Raw genomic sequence first — 12,481 nt, forward strand, 5'->3', positions numbered from 1 at the left:
AGTTCCAACAAAAAGCTCTAAGAAAGTTAAGTATTTGTTGTATATCTGGCTAGAATCATCTTTCAATACTTCTTAACTTTATGTAATGATGCTTAGAAATGAATCAGGTGCTACATTCAATATGAACTACAAAAATGATTACCTGTATAATTTAAGGGGAAGAAGTTGGAAAATGCACGTTATTGAGCTTGAGTTTATCAAAATAGTTACCTTCATTCTCCAGGCAATATTGCGTCAATATTATCCCATGGACACAGGATGGACAACATTAATGGAGAGTCCCAAAACAAAAGCTCAGGCTAAACATATAAAATGGGATGGAATAGTGAGAGGATTATATGCATAATTCACACCCTAGAAGCATTTTGCCTCAATTATCTGTAGTTTAGGAATAAATATCTTTTTGCACAAATTATATAAGTACCTGCTGTCATTCCCAATGGCATTGTGTGTGAGTAATCACAATCATAACACACTCTTTTAAGTTCAGAATTTTGGTGGAGATACCCATGATAGTTCTAATTTACTCAGTTATATTCTTCTTCCAAATCAAATCCTCAAAGCTCTAAGACAGAGTAGAACTTACATCTGATACAGAGAAAAGGTTAAAGGAAAGCTTTATTTCATTTTTAAATGTCTTTTTTTTTAATTTAACTGAAAGTAGTTCCTGTTCAGAACTTCAGAGACAACTAAGTATCTCTCTTTGAGATAACAAAACAGAAACAATGAAAAGATGATTTATTTTCAAAACCTACATGTATATGTCATTAGAATTCAATGATGCCATCTTTCTTCCTGCCAGACATGACCATGAAGGAAGAGGAAATACTTGAAAAGTACCTGAAATCACTTGAGAGGAGACAAACAATAGACTGGGCCTAATGGGGCAGAAAAATGGAGAAAATATGGGAATCTTTTCTTTAAATAAATTGATGATTCCAAAGAAAGATACAAAATTGTGGAAACCACACTGTGCCACAATGCGAATAAAAATAATGTGAGCAGGTAAACTATTCACACACACACACACCAGGGAGCCACTTCAGCAGGAAAAAGATTTTTTTAAATCCCAAAGGTGAAGAACAAAACATAGTAATAAACGGTTCCTCTACTGGTTTTACTGTACTCATAAGTAACTAAAGTAACTAGGGTAAAGCAAAAAGAGAATTTCTACTAAGAAAGAATTGATATTAACTATTTCTAGATAAAAGACGCCAAGAAATTGTGCTGCATACTCTGGATTGGTTCTATCAATCGCATTCTATCTTCTGTCCATTTGGAGAAATTGGAAAGCTTGAAACTACCTTTTTCACACAAACTTGACGCTAAGGTTTCGGATGTTGATTGACGTTCACTTAGAAATTTGGAAGCAGAAGTGAGAGGGAGGCCATCTTCCTGCCCCTTTTAACTTTTTCGACTGGCAGGCATGATTGTTGGAACAAGACATCTGCTTGGGGTAGTGTTTCAGTCCATCATCCAGCTTCCTGAGTGACAAGAAGTAGTGTGCACACAGCAATAGTGGCAGTGGCTGCATCACAAGCATTCCTGATGCCTGGATTGCAGCTGGAGATGATCAACCTCCAGGTTCCAGAGTATTCAGAGGCAGCTGTGCAGTGGCAGTAGTAACAGTAGTGGGTTCTTGATCCCAGATATTTACGGTAAAGACCTCAGACATAGTAGCTCCTAAATTTCTGTGTTATTCTGGGTATCATTTTCAAAAGCACAGTCTAGAATTCTCTCCTTTCTCTCTTCCAACAATTTTGAGAGCATTTGTATTAAAGCACTTCCTGATTCAAATAGCGAGGTTTCTGTTTCCTGCACAGAACCTAGACTGATATACCAATATCAGAAAAATTATTCTTTCAGACATAATGAGTCTTCCATACAGGAGAAGTCAGAGACTTTATAATAATTTTGATTTCATCTACCACTCACAACTCCAAACAAATTAACAATACATTTTTAAACAATACAAACACCCAAACTAAGTCTGAAGGCCAAGTGAGGTATATCATATGGATAATAAATTATTCTTATGAGTTTTACTAGTTTAGACAAGCTGAACTGTTATATCAAACCACAGGGGAAGCTGTAAAGGTTTTTGTTGCTGTTATTGTTGTTTTCAGTAAGCAAAAGAGTATCTCACCAACACACAAAAAAATTAAATTATAAGCTTTTTTGTTATAGAAATATTATTTTTTTGCTAAGGTTTTGAGATTTATAACACTCTTTAGTATATTTTGGGGGCATGTTTTAAAACATGGATTTGTTGGAAAATTAGTCTCATTGTTGATTAATAGCACATAGGGCTTTCCCTACCATTCAGTTTTAGAAATGTATCTACCTGCTTCTTTTGAGTTAAACTGGACTGAATAACTATACTTAATATAGATAGATACACCTTCTCTAATAACACCTTAAAACAGGGAGATGAAAATGGTCTAGATTAATTCTTACATTAAAATAACAAAAGTTGCTAAGAGACCTTATATAACTTTATCAAGTAAACGTCATTAAGATGAAAAAGAATTACAGAATATTTTAAGCACATATCTAATCATTAGATTTACAATTTCAGGAACTCTATTTGACTTGTTCATCAAATGATTATCATTGGGGAATTATTTCATGCTTAGCAGACTCCCAGGAGACTAATATACCAACCAGAATGTCAATTTGTTAATTTACAACTACTGACAGGATGCTCCAGTGACACAATTACAAACAGACAACAACCTAACAAATTCCTTTCTGGAATTATGGTATCTGAGAAACCAAATCTGAAAGTTACTTGAAAAGCACAGAATCAAAGCACAGGGAATTCCACAGACCTCAGGTTTAGGCCTTGTAAGTTTTATGAGGTGCTTAGAAAACTATCAGGGCTACAATATAAAATTCTACCTTTTTGACAACTGAAATACCTGTGAATGGGTCTCCAATGCAACATATATTTTCTGACTCTAGACCCATATTTCACAAACATTTTAAAAATCCTTCACCATCTATACCACCATCTCATCACTTGACATTGCTCTTCTACCTTCAAGAGGTTCTGTCACCGTAGTCTTATCTAACTCATGGAAAAGCCACTGCAATTAAATTGGAAGTTACTTGACACACTGGCTACATTTCTAAGTTAGCACTAGAATACATTCTTTGCTATCATCCGCAACCATAAATCATCTTTTAGGCTAAGCCCTTTCCTGGAATGAATTTCACATATGTCCAAATCTTTATTACATATCTAATTCCTCTAAGATCTAAATCTAAACAGTCTCTGGTTTTGTCACCACAGTCTCCGGGCAAGTGGCATATGGATCCTATAACCCTCTATACACAAACTAAAAGTAGTTGGGTCCTTGGGAAGAAATAGCTAGAAAATTGTTGTTACAGAAAGTCTCTATATCTCCTTGTACACACAGTCCTTATAGGTTTAGCCACAGAGACAGTAAATATATAAAAAAAGTGATGGAAGGATCCAATCTGAGTGATTCACCATAAGCCTTTTAAAATAACATTTCTCAAACTGGATAACATAATACCCTAGGCATTTGGGATGTTCATACCTATTAGACATATATACACACTAATACCACATCCTTAGAAACAAATACCCACAGAAACTCATAGACACATGCACAAAAATATTAATGAAGTGTTCAGTACTCAAACAAATTAAGAAAATGCTGAGCTAAACAAAGTAAAATTGGTTCTTTACTGAAGGACTTCTCATAGTCTTTGACATGCTAATGTACATAGAAATCTCTAATAAGGTCATACAGCATGCAACATTTCCTAAACGCGTTTGGCCACAAAATCATTTTTCCAGGAATGTCTTGCAGAACTGGTGTCCCAGAACAATTTGGTTCAAAAATGGTTCTGTAAAAGGACTAAGGTATATCTATTGTGAGTGATAAGTGGGAGAAAAATAAAAAGCGGTAAATGAGGGGAAGAGACAAATATTCCCCTCATGCACACACACATGCATGCACACACAAACACAGGCACACCACAAATTACAAGAAAAGCAAACACAAGGCAATGGAAGGGGAAAGTATGTTTCGATCTAGAAGGGATTCCAGAAATTATGTGAACAGGTTCTTTACTTTTAGAATGATTTATATAAGGTCACATAGCTAGTTAATGACAGAGCAAGGACCATATCAACTCACCCCAAATACTGTGGTGAGGGGAATACAAAGCCCAGTGTTAAAATAAATCTACAAATCACAAGATGTTACAGCCTGAAAAAAAATTAAAAAACAAGAATCTTAAAAACTGAAGTGCTACTTGCCAGTTTTATTACCTTGCTTAATTAGGCTCCTACTGCCCACCATCTTTAGATTTGGTGATAAGTTCCTAATATCTTGTAAATGTGCCTACAATATTAAAAACTTCTAGTGGTCAAGGAATATGAGGAGAAAAAAATGTCCATTTCACTTGACATAAAAAAAATGCCCATTTTGGGGCCGGCCTGGTGGCGCAAGCGGTTGGGTGCGCGCGCTCCACTGCGGCGGCCCGGGGTTCGCTGGTTCGGATCCCGGGCACGCACCAAAGCACTGCTTTGGCAAGCCATGCTGTGGTGGCGTCCCACATAAAGTGGAGGAGGATGGGCACGGATGTTAGCCCAGGGCCGTCTTCCTGGGCAAAAAAAGAGGAGGATTGGCGGATGTTAGCACAGGGCTGATCTCCTCACAAAAAAAAAAAAAAAAAGCCCATTTTACTCAACCTAAGAAAATGCAAAATAAAAAGAATAAAAATAAACAATTATAGTACTATATTTAAAGAGAGAAAATAAAATTTATCAAATAAAATATTATGGCAGAAATTATTTTATTAGGCTACTTGCCACAAAAATAATAATTTCTCTTTTTTCCTTCTCTTTTCTCTCCTTTCGTCATTTTCTTCTTTCTTCCACCAAGATAAAATTTATCGAGACAGAAACACCAGTTTCAGTAATTAAACGTCATGCATTTCATGATGTTTCAGGACTTATTCACGATGAAAAGAGCATCATCTTCCAAGTTTCAGATTGATAGATAAACAAAACCTGCCAAATATTATGTTCTACCTGGAATAGGGCACCCTGGTGGGATCATCAAGAGATTCCCACTTTGATTATTAAAGTCCACTAATGAAACAAGCAGACATGAATCTAGACAAAAAATACTCCGAGAATAATGATTTACAAGTTCTATACAGTATCAAGCAGAATTTGGAGGGGAATATGTTTGTGTCTAGTGTGTGTGTAAAGTATATTTTACCAAATTCATAGAAAAAAATGAATATGAACAACTGAAGCTTAGCACATTTCTAATTTCTGCTTTGGTGAGTTCCAAGCATATTGCCCAATGACGATAAAATAGTAATTGAGTCCTTTGCAGCCTGGCAACTGAACTAACAATAAAGACAAATTTATAGAGGAACCAAGTGCTGAGAGGTTTTTTTCTTTTTCCTTTTCTTTTTAACTAGGCATTCTGGATGGCCTTTTATGGTTGTATACTGATTGTAAATCAGAACAGGTTACTTACTTCAAACTATAAATTCATCTAATGTTAACATAAAAATTAAGGAATATTTTAATACCAACGCCTACGACAGTAATCATATGGTATCAAGAAGGAAATTCTGAAAGTTCTCCAGAAATGTGTCCTCAGATCAACATCTTTGGTAATTTTAACGGTCTTTTTTTGAGCTCTCAACAGATAGCCTGATCACTTTGCTAAAATTCTAGATCCCAGCAGGAATGCATTGTATTAACTAGCTATACACACACATACACACACACACACACACACACACACACACACACACACACACACAAACACAGAGCAGCCATGTTTCAGAAAAAGTCTTTTAATGTTTCCATATAAATATGCTAAATAGAAGAAGAAAAGATTTCAAGAAGTATAAAGAGTTTAATAAAACACATATTTTCTTATAAAACAGCAGTTGATTAAAAAAATGTATCTCTGGGAATAAAGAGTTATAATAGCCTCATGGTGGATACGCTTTAGATTCTTCACAGGTATTTCTTAGGAAATAATATAAAACCAGTTACTGCAGCCAAGATTTTTATTTTATTTTATTTTATCTTTTTAATTTTTTGTTTATTGCAGTAACATTGGTTTATAACATTGTATAAATTTCAGGTGTACATCATTATACTTCTATTTCTGCATAGATTACATCATGTTCACCACCCAAATACTAATTACAACCCATCACCACACACATGTGCCGAATTATCCCTTTCGCCCTCCTCCTTCCCCGCCTCCCCTCTGGTAACCACCAATCCAATCTCTGTCTCTATGTGTTTGTTTATTGTTATTATTATCTGCTACTTAATGAAGGAAATAATACAGTATTTGACCTTCTCCCTCTGACTTATTTCACTTTGCATAATATCCTCAATGTCCATCCATGTTGTCACAAATGGCTGGATTTCATCGTTTCTTATGGCTGAGTAGTATTCCATTGTGTATATATACCACATCTTCTTCATCCATTCGTCCCTTGATGGGCACTTAGGTTGCTTCCAAGTCTTGGCTATTGCGAATAACACTGCAATGAACACAGGGGTGCATGTATCTTTATGCATTGGTGTTTTCGAGTTCTTTGGATAAATACCCAGCAGTGGAATAGTTGGATCATATGATAGTTCTATCCTTGATTTTTTGAGGAATCTCCATACTGTTTTCCATAGTGGCTGTACCAGTTTGCACTCCCACCAGCAGTGTATGAGAGTTCCCTTCTCTCCACATCCTCTCCAACACATGTTGTTTCCTGTCTTAATTATAGCCATTCTGACGGGCGTGAGGTGATATCTCATTGTAGTTTTGATTTGCATTTCCCTGATAGTTAAGGATTTTGAACATCTTTTCATGAGTCTGTTGGTGCAGCCAAGATTTTTGTGCAAAATTTATATCTACACAAGATATGCTGATCAAAAAGTTTGGATTCTATAGAGCTAAAAAAACAAAAAAACTCTAAAACCTTTTTTTGTGAGGGAGGGGAAATCTAGATGATAAAATATTCTTTTAAAAAAAATCTCGTTAATTTACATGATAAGGATGGTCATCACCATTTCTTCTCCTTCAGTTCTTCTCATCTAGGAGCTAATCAGTTCCTGAACTTTCTCTAATGGAATGCTAGAACCAGAACTGATCAATTGTTGAACGTAATTCATCTCTGATAAAGAATGAAAAACATAAATTCCCAGGTTCGAGATAGCTGATAGGGCTTCTCAGAGGTTGAGACACACAAAGAACATCCTGACCCTGCTCTTTACTTCTTACCCCAAAAGACATCTGAGGCCTTGATAATAACTGAGTATGTAGGATTGGGATGGGAAGCACATCCACCCTTTATGCATCCAAGGACCTAAACATAAGATAGCAAAACTTCCTTCTAAAGAAAAAGTCTAATTAGACAGAGGGAAGGAGAAGGGTTAAAGAGTCCACACACACACAAGAGTGTTCTTCTTTTTGATCTCGGCACTAAGAATTAATTAATCTCTATTTTAAGAGCTTTGGCTCCAATACTGCTTAATTGTAACTGCCTTGGCCGTGGAAAAACTCAAAAGGTTTGGATCAATTTGTTCCTCTGGTCATTGAGGTTAGATCCTGGAAATAAATCTAAGGCACATACCTTGGGGAAGTCAGTGACTGAGCCCAAATAAAAGCCAGTAGTCTTCAAGCAGACCCCGTATCTCAGAAACACCAGGATTAACATAGGAGGCTATTATCTAGACACAGATCAGATCCTACCTAGCCGTCATGCAGTCATGCAGACTAGCTTTCTAAATGTCTCTGGTAGTGATTTGGCATGGTCTACCTGGAAGCTGGCTCTATCCTTGTTCCCTCTAATTCTCAACCCCTCACCCTTTATTCCCATACTAAACTCAAAGGAGTTATTTGGGGAAACTAACAAGTAATCACAAAATTAAATATAATGCACTTGTGCTATGATGTCCTAGGGTCACATAGGAAGGGCTGCTAAACTCAACTGGAAAACTCTTGCAAAGGATACGACACCTTAAAGAATAGGTAAGAGAAGCTTGGCTATAGGAAATTAGAATCTATATTCTATAGTGAAAAAGTATCAAATACAATTATACATGGAAATGAGAAAACAAAGTGCATTAAAGGAAATATAAGTACTACTTTTTAGGGATTTGAGTGGGGATAGGCAAGGTAGGTCAGCTGCCTGCAGAGAAGCCAGATGATGAAGTTTCATTTTATCCTGAGATAAATGGGAAGCTACTAAATGATTTTGATTTTAAGTTATGGAGTATCATGATCATTCTAGCAGAGTTGTAGAGATTGAAGTGGACATGTAAGTCCACACCGGAGTGGAGAACTTCACTAATAATCATAAAAGGAGAAATTAAAACAATGTGAATGACTTTTTACCAATCAGGTGGAGAAAGAAATAGAAATTTGATATTTAAGCATATGTCTTGTAAATAAAGTATGCCAAGTTTCTATGACGATCTCTACGTCATTATGTAACACTGCATAATCTTAGGGTTTTGCTGCAAAGTTCCATAATCATCTTCTACAGGGCAGACTCACTATAAGCTGACATTATTTAGGATTAGCATTTCTACTGTTACAGGTGTATTATTTTATCCTAAGATCATACTTGTATTTACAATAGGGACACAGCCTGGTCCTTCTTGTCCAGCCATATCTTGATGAAGGATTCTTGTGAAGCGGTGAAGGCTATGAAATTCCTAGGCAAGGCTGAGGCAAACAGGGCATATCTCACAATCAAGAAAGGTCATTGCTTAGTATCCATTGAGACCAAGAGGTGAATGTGTCTTATTAACTTGAAAAAATTACTTCAAGTTAAGTAATTTTTAAGCTCGTTTTTTCCTCTACAAACTGACAATTACAAACAGTATATCTACCATAATTTTTGTGATGGTAATGAGGTATATATGTAGAATTCTTAATGCATTAAATAAACATTCAGTAAATGTTATCTATTAATATTATGTGATTATTAGAGAGTTGCTAATTCAAGGGAAAGAAGTAAGATTGATAAAAGACAGAGGTAAAGTGTCAGAATCCAAAAATTACCCAATCAAGGATTTAATTTAGTAGATCTAGCCAGAGGTTCAAATGGAAAGTGAGCTAAGGGTGACATTGAAACAGGCCAAAAAAGAAGGTTAAAAGCCAGTAAATGGGGTTAATTCAGAAGCCAGGTCTACAAAGAATAAGCGATCCTTTTATTTTTGGCCAGGCATCCTCTGCCGGATTGGAGCTGAGCCCACAAATGGATCAAGACAAGCTGGTCAAGTCCATACTAGAATCCTGAAAGTGATTCTCAAATTTTGCAGAATACTGAAGAATCAAACATAGAAACAGAACAGAAGTCTCTATTGTCCGCCTGGGAGAGAACAATCTGGTCCTGAATCATCTTCCTTAATAAGGGATTAACCCAGAAAATATTCTTATCTGTCTCAATCATCTGTGTAATTTGTCCTGAGGAAATAGCTACTACTTTTGTGAAGCCAAGCATTTTTTGCTGATTTTGGGTATCTATGTCCCTACCACAGTACTATCCAAGAAAAAATTTGGGAAATAATTAGTTGCTGCAAATGTGTTTTGTGTGAATAATTTATTGGAGAACCAATTTTGCTTACAAACATTTACTTCCAAAATTTCCTTCAATGTCTTCAACTTTCAGGCTGAAATGCTAGATAATAAATAGCAGGTATCTTTAAAAAGAAAAATAATTCAATAAGACATATAATCTCTAGAATTTGCTCCAATGTTCCTTGGTTGATATAATTTATTGAGTATATTCTTATCATTCTTCTTCATTCTCTCACAATATTGCTTAGGAGTGATTCTCAATGTTAAAGGTAGGCTTTTTTAGATGGCCATATGAGAATCATTTGGTGGGTCTTTTCAAATGACATAGCCTTCCACAACTCGCCTTGTCCATCTTTCTTCCAAGATTCTTATACCTCTGTCACATTTAGACACTGTTTTTGTGAGCCACTGTTACTAATGTTAGTGTATCTAACTGTTTGGGCTTGCTAAAATGAAAAACAAAAGTTGATACCCACTAGAGCAGTGTGGTGTTTAGCAAAGGCTATGAAGTCTAACCCAACTCAAACTTGTAGCCAATACTTGTGTGCAGTTACCTAGTATTTTAGAGTCTCAATTTTCTCTTCAGTGTAAGTGGAATAATAATGCCTCTCTGTTGCATATAGTATTTAGCACATTCAATAAGTTGTAGATATTATTATTTGTGGTAGATCTGGGAAGTTCTTTGAAGGGACTAGTGTTTGTCTTTCTAATATAGAAGAACATAAGATTTAGGTGTCCCATCCCTGCCTTCTTTTTTGCCTGAGTTCTGTAGTTAAAATTTTGTCTATTATAAAACAGGAGGGGCATATCTCTCTTGCTTATTCCATACAAATGTAGTGAGTATCCAATGAGATGAGATATACAATAAAAATTTTAATATTGCAATAAAATATTTACTAATATATTATTATGCAAGTTTTAAATGCAAGTCAGTTTGAACTGTAGTGATGGATTTTCTCCTTAGAGTAATCCTTTGAAAAATAAAATTTTTATATTTTTTTCCAAAAATAATGTTCTCTTCAGGTAAATTCAGAGAAAAGCATCTGAAAATAAAGGGGAAAAGGAAGCTAAAGAGGTAATCTCCAGAACAGTGGAGAGTGACAGGTATTCAGGCATGCTCCCATCAGTTCATTATTTTTGCTTATATGGTGCAACAGAGATTTCATGTAATTATACATGCAAGGAATATTCAAAATTCATTATCAACCCACAAATTGTCATGGTGAATGCAGAGCCCATAATATCCAATGGCAGCTGTTCTGTGACATGTTGATAAAATACATGGCTAACAAACAATGACAGAGGAGTCCAGCCCTGCTCACACCTCTGCCCCACTCCCATCATTAAATTATTTCCACACGTTTAATCACTTTTCTCTAAAGTGACTGAAATTGCATGGCTTAGATCTGACTTCGTCAAAAATTATTTATTCTAATTAAAATATTTCCATTGCATTTATTTTTTATAGTTCAAAATAAATGTTCTATTCAGCATTTCCGTGAATTGCCTAACAAAAATCAATCTCTTTGTTTTTCTAGATTTATCAAGAATTGTTTTATAAATCAAATGCAATCTAAGTTACAAATTATTTTCTACAAATATTCTAAGGTGCAATTGCTTGATCATCCCCAGATTTACTAAAAAATAGTTGTTTTAAAAATACATATTAAAGAAAGAATTACTACCATTATTAAAGCATATTAAATGTAGAGGTAAAGTTGCTTAAGCATGCTCGGAAAATAATTTGACCTGGCAACTTAGTGAATATTCTAGCTGTTTGACTGCCATTATTCCATTTGCTAGGGACAAATACATTTGGATTGGTTGAGGTAATCACTAACACAGCAGGGACTGGGGCCTTTTGTTCAAATAATTTCCAACTGCTAGCTAAGCCAATGTCTGAAAAACTCAAATCATATAGCAGCACTCCTTGTGCTACTACCATGTGTTATTTACTATTTACTATGAATTATCATTTCTCCATAGAATCCTTGACATAGCCAGAGTCCACTGACTCACTAGGCATTTTGATCCATTGTCACAATAAATGGCTTTATCAATTGTTTAATTTATGTTAAGAGAATCTTCAAAGTGTTGGATTCTATTTGTTAAAGATTTATTTCTGTTCACTTAATTATAGACACAATCATACTTTTATATTTCATTTTTTAAAACTTTTACCACTGACATTTAATCTAATCATAATTATCAAACATTACATGGTGCTATTTTCTTATGTTTAATAAGGATCAATAACCAATCTCTTTAATTGTATACCAAAAACATCAATAAAATATGACTATTGAATCAAATCACCAAATTTCTGCAGCTGAAAATTACATTTATTCTATTATGGCACTATTTTTTTCTTCTTAATTTGAGTATACATTTTTCTTCCTTTCTCTACCAATTTCTATGTTAGCAGCATTTGGAAGAATAACTGTTTTCTGTAAATCATTAAATAAATGGATAAAACTTGAAATTCTCATGCATATAGTTTCCCTAGGAAAGCACAAGTAAATTTTTATACTCCTATGTGGGAAGGGTGGAGGGCAAAAGAGAGAGAGAGAAAATGTCTGTGTGTGTGTGTGTGTGTGTGAGTGTGTGTAACAATGCGATTTCAGTTTATGGTAATACTCAAGAAGAAAAGGATGGTTACTAGTTTGTGAATTTCTGCCATGAGAAATCAAAGTAAATCACAAATCACTCTTTTGTAAGAAAATATATGAGATCTTTGATTTGCTAGAAAAAAGTCAACCAACAGAGGTAGTTATTACCAATAGCATAAACCTAATAGTTTTCAAGGTGTTTTAACGAACAGTACAGTTGATGAGCTTATAATTATCAACTCTGTTTCTTGCTTTTTTTAAAATCCC

General features: G+C 35.0%; 1 protein-coding gene across 1 annotated transcript in view; it reads right to left on the reverse strand.

Moving 5' to 3' along the window:
- The window catches only part of LRP1B (LDL receptor related protein 1B), a 1,024,768-nt gene that overhangs the window by 988,378 nt on the left and 23,909 nt on the right, over positions 1–12,481 (reverse strand). The gene's annotated exons all lie outside the window — the stretch shown is intronic.

The sequence above is a fragment of the Diceros bicornis genome, chromosome 10 (assembly GCF_020826845.1).
Source record: "Diceros bicornis minor isolate mBicDic1 chromosome 10, mDicBic1.mat.cur, whole genome shotgun sequence".
Taxonomy (NCBI): domain Eukaryota; kingdom Metazoa; phylum Chordata; class Mammalia; order Perissodactyla; family Rhinocerotidae; genus Diceros; species Diceros bicornis.